This window comes from Caretta caretta, chromosome 1 (genome assembly GCF_965140235.1).
Source record: "Caretta caretta isolate rCarCar2 chromosome 1, rCarCar1.hap1, whole genome shotgun sequence".
In the NCBI taxonomy this organism is placed as follows: domain Eukaryota; kingdom Metazoa; phylum Chordata; order Testudines; family Cheloniidae; genus Caretta; species Caretta caretta.
The window spans coordinates 215,378,085-215,389,132 of NC_134206.1; the positions used below are offsets into that span (position 1 = coordinate 215,378,085).

General features: G+C 46.1%; 1 long non-coding RNA gene across 1 annotated transcript; it reads left to right on the top strand.

Annotated features, from left to right (window-relative positions):
* The first annotated feature begins 5,855 nt into the window (after positions 1 to 5,855).
* On the top strand, positions 5,856 to 7,793 carry LOC142070632 (uncharacterized). Its single transcript, XR_012666561.1, has 3 exons — positions 5,856 to 5,982; positions 7,260 to 7,411; positions 7,519 to 7,793. It is a non-coding gene; the product is annotated as an uncharacterized LOC142070632 (long non-coding RNA).
* Positions 7,794 to 11,048: the final 3,255 nt, after the last annotated feature.

Sequence of the window (11,048 nt, forward strand, 5' to 3'; positions counted from 1 at the left end):
CCCTCATTTGGTGGGATTTAATGTTCAGTGAGTTTATGGTTCCAGTTCATATGGTCCAGTGGAAAAAGCCTCTCAGTCCCTTTCCCATAGTGGATGCACGATGTCGTACCAGCTCACACCGCCTGGTACTGTCGGTGGCCGGTGATGTGTTTGATGTAGATGTCCCTGGACCATCGGATGGTGTCCGAGACCATGAGGTGCCGCATGAGCCGTGCGTAGCGTCGACCGATCCCACAGGTCCGCAGCACACACTCGTTGCAGGGGTCCCAAGCGCCCAAGGCTCCAACGATCAGGGCATCCATCTGCACCTCGTAGCCCTTCGCTCTCAGGGTTTCGGCCAGAGGGGCATATTTTTCCAGCTTACGAGCCCAGGCTTCTCGGAAGGCCGGGGTCCTGTTCTCGAAGGAGACCGTGATGTCGAGGAGAATGATCTTTTTCTGGGCCTCGTCGGTGACTACCACATCGGGTCACAACTGGCTGTCAGTACCGGGGATGGCGCCATTCACGGCGATCTCCCCCAGGTGTGGTGCGATGGCTTTCACTAGGCGGTTCTGGATGGCGTTGTGGCGCAGCTGCCAGGCTCTGGAGTGGGGCTTGCAGCTGCACAGGACGTGGGGCAGGGTCTCGTTGGAGTAGCCGCACTTCCTGCAACGCTTGTCTCGGTTCCCGTGGTGGACGGCTCCGTTGAGCAGGATGCAGTTGAGCCGGGCACGGTGGATGAACTGCCAGTCGGCGAAACGGGTGAAGCCGCCCCCGGCGAGGAAGTGGTTGCTGGCGTCCCACTTGCTGGTCAGTTCGAAGGCTTTACCCTGGTCCGGTTTACGCTTCAGGGTTTCCATGTACAGCGAGTGGATGGCTGCCTTCAGGGTCCTCTCCAGCATGCCCCTGGCACTTGGGGTGTCGATGGTGTTGCCCTCAGACCTGATCTGCGGCACCAGGACTCCCAGCTCCTGGCGCTCCTCGCACCACTCCCAGCGGCAGCCGATGCGCTTCCCCAGGCGACGCGTGGCTTTGCGAGCGCGGGATCACAGTGAAGCGATGTCGCGCCCGTCCCGTCCGAATTCGCCATCCAGGAAACCGCTCAGGAAGCTGGCGGTGTCTTGGCTGGAGGGGGCTCTGCCAACCTGCTTCTTTGTTGCGTCATGGAGGGCGTTTGCTGCGATGTTCCTTACCATGGTGTCGGAACACGTCAGCAGGCGGAAGGCGTGGGTGATCACGGCGATGTCACATAGGTCACCCATGCAGGGGACATTGGCACCACCATGCCTGTGGGCGATGTAGACCAGCTCGTTGCTGGCTCTCTGGGGAAGGAACAGCCACTTCTTCACCAGCTGCTGGACGATCTTGTCTGCCTTGTTGAGGGGCATCTTTGCCTGATTTGTAACCCAACACCAGCCAAAATGGATCACTTTAGCAACACAGCTCTGTCTGCTGGATAGCTAGGCAGAGTAGGTGTGTTCATATAAATACAAGTATCAGGGTGTAGCCGTGTTAGTCTGTAACCACAAAAACAACAAGGAGTCTGGTGGCACCTTAAAGACTAACAGATTTATTTGAGCATAAGCTTTCGTGGGTAAAAACCTCACTTCTTCAGATGCATGGAGTGTAAATACAGTCTGCTCCTGAAGTCTTTTCCCCTCCCCAGGTCATCATTAGCTGTCAGGGGAGAGCTCGTTCAGACCCTGTTACATATAAATCGGAACCCCTTGGTCCCTAAAAAGAGTGGGTGTTATGTGTTCTGGAGACCTGTTTCATGGGGAGGCGGCTGCCTCATGATCCCTACAGATTCAGAGCTACATTTTCCAAAGGCCTGAGCTTTTAATTCAAGTCTTGGGCCCTGAAGAAACAGGCATAAGGGGAAAGTACAAGCTGAGCATCATGACTACAAAGTGTGACTGGAGTGCAAGTCATCAGCTTTGGCCCAACATAGTGCCTGTGGGGAAGGGCAAGGAGGATGCCACACTGGCATTTCTAAGGGGTCCTCCTGGTTTCAATTGTTCTACTGTGCTTCAAACTGTACCTGTAACTACCTGACCAAGTGACCGCCCCGACTCCCCCACACCACCCTACCAGCTGCTGTGCAATTATTCATTTCACCAGCCGTGGTACATGAACCAGCCAGAGACAAAGAGCAGTCACTCAGAACCTGGTCATTGCTGCTGAACACAGCACCAGCAACATCTTCAGAGCTCACTCCTGAGCCAACCCAACCCCAGGCAGGAGGGGAAAGGGAACAGAAACAGGAAGAAAAGACTCACAAGACCCTCACAAAACACACAAGGCTCTGAGTTGCTACAGAGAATTCTTTCCCAGGTGTCTGGCTGGTGGGTCTCACCCACATGCTTAGGGTCTAACTGATCACCATATTTGGGGTCAGGAAGGAATTTTCCACCTGATCAGATTGGCAGAGACCTGGAGAAGGGGTTTCACCTTCCTCTGCACCATGTGGCATGGGTCATGTGCTGGTTTGAACTAGAGTAAATGGTAGATTTTCTGTAACTTGAGGTCTTTACATCATGATTTGATGACGTCAGTAACTCAGCCAGAGGTTATGGGCCTATTGCAGGAGTGGGTGCGTGGTGGCCTGTGATGTGCAGGAGGTCAGACTAGATGGTTATGATGGTCCCATCTAGCTTTAAAGTCTGAGACCCAGAAATGGAGCAGAGTCCAACTGAATACCCAGCAGGAGTCACAGGATATGGGGCCACTGGGATAAATCCAGCAAGAATATCCCTGCTTGGACTTTCCTGGAGCCATGTACAAGTATACACACACACACACACACACTTGACATACTGTTGGACAACAGCCATATCCATATGCAGGATGTGACAGGGAACATGTGGCATATGAACAAGGACATTGCTGGGATCAGTCTCCCACCTCTGCTGCTGCCATATGCATAGAGCAGTCCAGGAGGGCCTGTCCCAGGACATGGAATCAGTAGCATAGGTGTCCATACCACAAAGGTGCAGGTATAACCCTGAGAGTGTATGTTCCCAGTGCACAGGGCCCAATCCTTCCCCCACCCCCCAGTGGCCATAACTGCAGTTTGGGATTTCATATCCTATGGCACAGTTTTGGCCTCTCTTGGAGTCAGACTGGGGATGACTCAGGAAATTTCAACCCTCATGCAAATTTCATCCCTGCCTGGGGAGAACATCCATTCTGACTGGCTGCCTTCCCCACAGTTTAACTCAGGCTCTTGTTGTGCCTGACACACTTCCTGCTGTGACTCTAGGGGAAGGTCAGAGATATGCACAGTAGGAACAAGGCAACATATTTATGAAATCATCTTTTTGGCCCCAATTTAGCAAAGAACTCAAGCACATGTGAATTATCACATCCCTTTTCAGCAAAACTCTTCAGCACATCCTTCATTTTAAGCAGATACATAATCCTATGGAGATTCAATGAGACTATTCACATGCTTGCTAGTATGAACTCAGCCTGAAGAGGTGAATAGTGAATTAAACCAGCCATGACTGTGGCTGGTAGGAGGCACCTATGATCCTGAAGCGAGGCAGTAGTCACAAGGAAATGATCATAGCCAATCTGCTGTGTAGTTTCCCCTAGAAGTTCTCAAGAGACCTGCCCCTGCTCCCTTCCTGTATGTACTTGCCTGGCAGTAAAGCTCATACTCTAGGGACCTAGAGATGGAGGATAAGGCTGGTTGTGGTTACACAATCCCACAACTCAAAGAAAGGAAACAAAGCTCCTACACAGGTAGGATTAAGACACGTGTATGTTTGATATAAAATACAGATATGGAGCTTATTTCCTGTGCTGTCTCTCTCCTCTCTTATCTTTCTCTGCACAGAATCAGACTTTCCACTCTGGGTAGGAGATACAAGTGAGAGCAAGATTTGGCTCTATCTTAATAAAAGTTTGGTTTAGTGTTGCTAGATGCCGATGCATTAGAAGCCACAGGTGAGGCACTCCGCTGTCTGATTCTGATCTCACCAGCATAATCCAGGAGTAATTTCACTGAAGCCAGTTTAGATACACTGCTGCAAGTGAGATTACTGTCGGATGTCAAATCTCAAGCTGCTGAATATGAAATTCAAAGGGAAATATAGATCCTAGTGGAAATAGCTTTGTTTTTTTTAAATAGACTCCTAGGGGACAAGTTCAATTTCAAGTGTAAAGAAAATATTTCTGTGCAGCACCAGTATTATCTAAACTATTCTTGGTGTTTGCTTCTATACCTTGGATCTGTATAAAGTTGAGAGAGAAGACATAGGTCCAGATCCTCAAAGGTATTTAGGTGCCTAACTCCAACTAAAAGCAATGGGAGATAGGCACTTAAATACACTTGGAGATCTGGGCCATACAGCCTAATAAGAGCCTGAGTCTCAGCTGATATCAATCAAAGTAGCTTCAATGTCAGCTCCACTAACTTACACCAGCTGAAGATCTGGCATAGTGAATTAATCCTCACAACACTCCCGGAAAGCAGAAAATATTAAATGATTTGCCCAAGGTCATACATGAAGCCTGTGGCAGCAACATGAATAGAATTCCCATCTCCCAAACCCCTGTCCAACATCTTAGCTACAAGATCATCCTTCTTCTCCAGTCAGTTATCCCCTAACTTTTTTCTCAAAGTGGTATGTGATCTTGAACTTCCACCTTGCCAGTTCATCAGTGTAGGGAAGAAAAGTGCTAGTCTTCTCACGCTGCAAAACAACATAGTTTCTTACAAGACAGTACCATACTTCCAGTGGACCTGGGCAGAAAGGCACATAATTTAACATCTTCTTTGAAGGACGCCACCCCAACCCACAATCTGCTTGTTGCTTAACAAAAAATTTACTCTGTCTTCTCTGAACAGCAGCACCTCTGTACTGTATCAGGGTTCAAAAGGGACCTTTTAGCCTGGCTTGTAGACTCCTTTTTACCAATGGGCACCTCTCACCTCTATTCAGATCTAAACTACCCAGCTACTGACACTTATTGGAACAGAGCTAACGTACAGCAGCTTCTCTCTGCTGAAACCAAACTCTTTCATTTCTTATTGCCAGGTCCCTGCTCTCAGCAGCCAGGCTGGTGCATTGTTGCTCTAATTCTAGGGACTAAGGCACTGCTGCAAGGAGTTGCAATCGTCTTAGCTCTGCAAGGTGAGTGACACTGCCCAAATGGCACAGTCAATAAGTGTGAGTTCTGTACTGTATTGCCATTGGCATTTTGGGTTTGTGATGGGCAATTTCAGATGAGTGATTAATCTGATATCACTTTGATCTGAGGTTGAGAAGGGTGAAGGTCAACTCCAAAAGGTGTATTCGTTCTATGGACCTGATTCTCCTCTCCCATACCTTGCTGTAAATCAGGAATAAGTCCAGTGAAGTCAGTGGAGTTTCACAGGTATAGTGAGAAGAATCATATTGTCAATATCTAGTTTTTTCCCAGTGACCATACTCTGCATAATAAAATGGTGCGGAGCTAGCCTGTCCCCTCCAGGCCTCATCTACCAACATTTTATCTGTCTACTTATAAGAACATAGGACTGGATGGGACCTCCTGGGTCATCGAGTCCAGTCCCCTTGCTATCACAGGCAATGCATGCTCCCATTACAGTAGTATACAAGTGCCTCACTAACAATAATGAATGAATCCTCACCACCACCTGTCAGGTAAGGGAAGTATCATTACCCCTATTTTACAGACAGAGAATATAAACACCTCATCTAAAGTCACAATGGAAGGCTGAGGGAGAGCTGGGAACCTAGATCTCTTACGTCCTAGCCCAGTACCTTAGCTGCAAAACCATCTTTCCCCTCATTTTATGTAACCAAAGTCCCTATTAACCATCAATTTATCTCCTTTTTTGTGTGTAAGCCTTGAGGGAGTGTTGTGAAAAGGCTGTGAAGACAGAGGCGTCACTAAGGCATAACACAAACCACACTTCAGTGGAAGATACACATGGAGCTCACTCCTTGGTACTGAGCAGACTGAAAGAGAATCTGTGTGGAAATAAACAGGGTGAGGAGATAAAATATTTCTGCAAGAAGATGTTTGTTTGTCATATCTCTGGGTCCCATCATGCTCCAGTTGAAGTTAATAGCAAGACTCCCTTTGATTTCAGTGGGAGCAGGGGCAGGCAACATAGTAGAAGGCTGCTCACTATGCGGAAGGTATGCTTACACTGCCCCGGGAGCAGTGTAATCCTAATATTCAGCCTACGGCCACATCCACATTGTAAATTAAGGGAGAGCACAAAACTGATCAAATGCAGGTTTCTACTGGTGGTGAACCCAAACGAGCAGTAATTTCTATGAATCTGGCAAGGAAAAGTCCTTTAAGTGCATATATTACAGTGGTGTGCATTTATTTTTATTTTAAAAGGGTAAATGGTACCTACATTTCATGCAGTTCTCAAACACCTGGAAAAGCTGCCAGCCTACTGTGGGCCTTGGTGTTCCAGGGGCTGAACGCCTCTGGTCTTTCAAGTATGTAGCTTTATTGAGACAGACCAGTGAAAGGCAATACAATACTAAGAGGTTTTTTTGCAGGTAAAATCAGGCCCACAAAAATTGTGCCTGCATTTTTTTGTGCCCATAGTTAGCTGAGCACAAAAATCCAAACAAAAATGTAGTTGCAGCTCAGTTATTTATGCCTCTAAATTGTTGGATTTGCCACCATAGTTGTGAGTGCAAAAACTTAGGTGCATTTTTCTGGGCACTACAAAAAACGGAAAGCTGTCCTTTAATACCAAGGTATAAGGCAAGTTTCATTCAAGGATCTCAAAGGGTTTAATAAATATTACCTAAGCCTCACGACATCTCTACAAGACAGCATAAGTATTGTTATAATAATTTTACAGATGGGTAAACGAAGTCATAGATCGATAGGCTCAAATTTCAAGACTCTCCACTAATTTTGGGAGCCCAACTTGAGACATGGTCGACCTGAATTTCAGAGGTTATAAGTAGCCACAACTCCACCTGAAGTGAATGTGTGCTGTGGATACTCAGCACCTCTGAAAAGCAGCCCCTAAAAGCCTCAGGCTGGGCACCCGAAGTGTTGAAAATGAGGGCCTAGGTGACTTCCCCAAGGTTATAGCAAGTTACGAGCAGAGTTCAGATCAGCATCTAGTTATCCTGATACTCAGTTTCCTTTCTTAACTGCAGAACAGCAAAGCTTTGTATTGTTTGTGTGAAAAGCCTATAATATTGAGAATTTTCACAGGTATAAACTTTAAAAAATGTACTGATGTAAAGAATCGTAAAAGGACCAAAAATATACGAATGCCCTTGCAGGAGCAGAGTGTGAGCTCTGCCCCCCTGAGTGGCTGCTGCACAGCGGAAGGTGTTACTACTTCTCAGAGGAGAAGAAAATCTGGCAGGCCAGCAAGGATTATTGTGCAGCCAGGAAATCCAGCCTCCTGATTTTTGAAAGTGAGGCAGAAATGGTGAGTACTGAAGTATTGCCCTATTCTTCAAAGAGGAGCAAAACAGACACCACACTCCTGGATTTCAGCAAGAGACTTACATATTCAGGTTATCATCTCACCCACAGGGATTTTTCAGTACCCAGTATGAAGATGCTAGTTTTCGCTGGATTGGATTAAATTTCAAAGAAGGAGGATGGACGTGGCTTGATGACCCCAAATTACAAGGATACAGGTCAGTGTTGTTTTTCTTCTTGAAGTTAAATTAGTTCTAAAGCAATTGGTTTGCCCAGCCCTAGTGCACAATTTGCTGCTCCCATTGCGTCATTCCCTTTACCCTGATACCTCAGCCTAAGAAGGCTCTTGAGTGCTGAGGCAGGCTGAGCTTCATCTACGTTTGCTTGAAAAGTACCCAAATCCCACAGAGCTGCTACTCACTTTTCCCTGGTCACGTTGTGTATCTCAGGTAGAAAGATCACTACATGCCCTCTCTTAGCCTTTTGATACATCCTTTTCGGTCAGAATTAGCCTCTGATTCAAACTAAACCCTACTGATTTTTCCCACTCCACATTGCTGCCTCCCTCAGATTTCCCCTCACTCTCACACTCACTTTCCCATCCCCCCACTAATGCCTCCCCACACTTACACTTACCCCATTTACCGTCTGCCACTGACCAGCAGCCTTCTAACTCTTTTCTCATGACTGCAACACTCACTCACTCACTCACGGTATTGCCAACCCCAAATGTTCAAAAATCATGAGTTAGACTCACCAAATATCATGAGATTGGCTTTAAAATCATGAGATTATGTACAAATAATAGATGTGGTGTGATTTTTATTTGCCTTCTGCTTTTTGAGCCTGCAGGGTGCTCTGGAGTCACATTTTGAAGCTTTCTCCGGAGCCCTCTTTTACCATTACCCCTGCCGTTTTCTGCTTCTTTCCGGTACTCAACTTCACAGTTCACATACCCAGCTACAATCCCACTCTCCCACTGTCTCTATTCTCTTCTTCTCTGTAAAACGTTTCTCAGTAAAACATTAAATCTCTCTCTCACTTTTCCTCTTTTCTGTAAAATCTGTTCATGCTTTATTTGAAGGATGTGGTATAACTGTGTATGTATTGAGCTGCAGCTAACATAACAAAGTGGTGAGAAGGCATGACAAGATTATAGGAAACTGGGTTACAGCAGCACAGACAAACTTCTGGTGCTCTAGTAGGAGCAAGGGTTGGTTTGTGGGCAGAGATATCACCAGTGTGTGTGTGGCAGGAAAGCAGAAGAAGCCTTAATACTCATGGTGGGAAATGTTCCTGGTCTTGCTGGTCCTTGCTGAGAGCAAATGGAGACTTTCAAGGGGCACTGTTGTATCTTAAAAAGAAAAGGAGTACTTGTGGCACCTTAGAGACTAACCAATTTATTTGAGCATGAGCTTTCGTGAGCTACAGCTCACTTCATCGGATGCATACTGTGGAAACTGCAGAAGACATTATATACACAGAGACCATGAAACAATACCTCCTCCCACCCCACTCTCCTGCTGGTAATAGCTTATCTAAAGTGATCATCAAGTTGGGCCATTTCCAGCACAAATCCAGGTTTTCTCACCCCCCCCCACCCCCCTCCAAAAACCACACACACAAACTCACTCTCCTGCTGGTAATAGCTCATCCAAAGCGACCACTCTCCCTACAATGTGTATGATAATCAAGGTGGGCCATTTCCAGCACAAATACAGGTTTTCTTAAACTCTGTTTTGACTGACCTTTGCTAAAGGAATCCTAGGCACTTACCTTGCTCCAGGCAGCGTTTCTGTGATTTGCTCACTCTGGCTGAAACTTCCTTGTTTCCTCTGCAATTGGCAGCAGCTTCTTTCCATCCTGAAGGAATGAAAATATCAGTGTTTGGTCAAAATATAATTGGTTTTGATTTTTCATTGAAAACTCAAAATTTTGTGTGTGTGTGTTTAGGGTGGGATTCTGTCCAGCTTTAGTCAGTAGGCACCCATCAAGCCTCAGTTGCAACCCCTGTTGCTTACTATTTGCATTCCTGGTATCCATTTAGATATGGGGAGATGTGCTCTAACTGTACCAAAGCACTAAATCAAAACCTATCTCAAAAACTTACTGCTTCCTTCAACCAGCTTAAAAGTTAGATAGAGATGATCCAAAATCAGAACTCTGTACCCAAACACACCTGAGCTTTGACGGTTTGGAGAAAATGGAACCCAGATCTGAAAATTCCCGATTTTGGGTTTGGTCTTGTAAATCCAAAAGCATAATGGGGCATCCTCAACCCATTTCAGAAGTTATTAGCTCACCTTTGAGATTTTCCCCCCCAGTTTTACCATGAAAGACAGAAAAGGTGGAGGGGGCTGTGCTGCTTTCAAGAAGCAGGAGATTCATGCGGATAGCTGTCATTCATCATACAAGTGGATCTGTAAGAAAAAGGCAACTCTGCTGGATTTCTGAAACATTGCAGGAGGACTGGCTGCATACGCAAGCCTTGTCACACTATATGTTCAAATGGATTGCTTCCCAATAGAGGGCACTTGTGACATTCTGTACTCCAAAGCAACATCCTAGCACCCCATATTCACCATGGTGATATAATTATAAGTTTTGCACAAAGTATGCCTTGTAAGGTATCATTCTAAAAGTCTTGATGTGTTGAACATTTATATCCTGTTGGATTGTATGTGCTGTCATCTAGGAATTTAGAGAACTTTTCTTTCAGAAAGTGCTTGATGAGAGAAGAAAAGGAGTACTTGTGGCACCTTAGAGACTAACAAATTTATTTGAGCATAAGCTTTCGTGAGCTACAGCTCACTTCATTGGATGCAATTTGTTAGTCTCTAAGGTGCCACAAGTACGCCTTTTCTTTTTGTGAATACAGACTAACACGGCTGCTACTCTGAAACTTGATGAGAGAAGAAAGTACATGTAGAGGAAGGAATAAAGCCTGAATGTTGCACTGTCTTGGCTCTCTCTCTTTGTATGCTGGACTACTGAATGCTGAGTCATTAATGAACTGGTTCCTTTATGTCCACATACCACATGGCTAGTAACCATTGCAGTTGTGTGCCACCCTTGCCAGTGGCCTAGGCTGGCACATATCTGTAATCCACTTACCACAGCTTTATTCAGTGCAGATGGGACCCTAATTGTTCCTGTTTAACCCAGTTTGGCTGCTTCTTCTTCCTCCCAGTTCTCTGTGCAACAGAACATCCCAGAGTGCACTGTGCTCCAGCTACTCTCTTCCAGTGCTTCTCAAACTTTTTTTTTCACAGACCACTTGAAAATTTCTAAGGGTCTCAGTGGACCACTTAATGATCTTTCCAAATGTTGTTTGTACCGTTAGCTAACTATTGTAAAGCTCTTTGGATAAAAGCGCTATATAAAAAAAACCTTAATACTAATGAATGTTTTCTTGTTCTACAAATAAAAGCACACAACTCATATTTTAATATCAGTAGTTTTACCTTTCTAATGCAATGGATGTGCCCTCTCTCCCCCGCCGCGGCAGTCCCCAAGTTGTGGCTGGGAAGGAGGTGGGGGTCTCTCCCTCTCTCCCCCGCCGCAGCAGCCCCTGAGCTGGGGCTGGGAAGGAGTGTGGTCTCTCCCCCGCCACAGCAGCCACAGAGCTGAGGCTAGGAAAG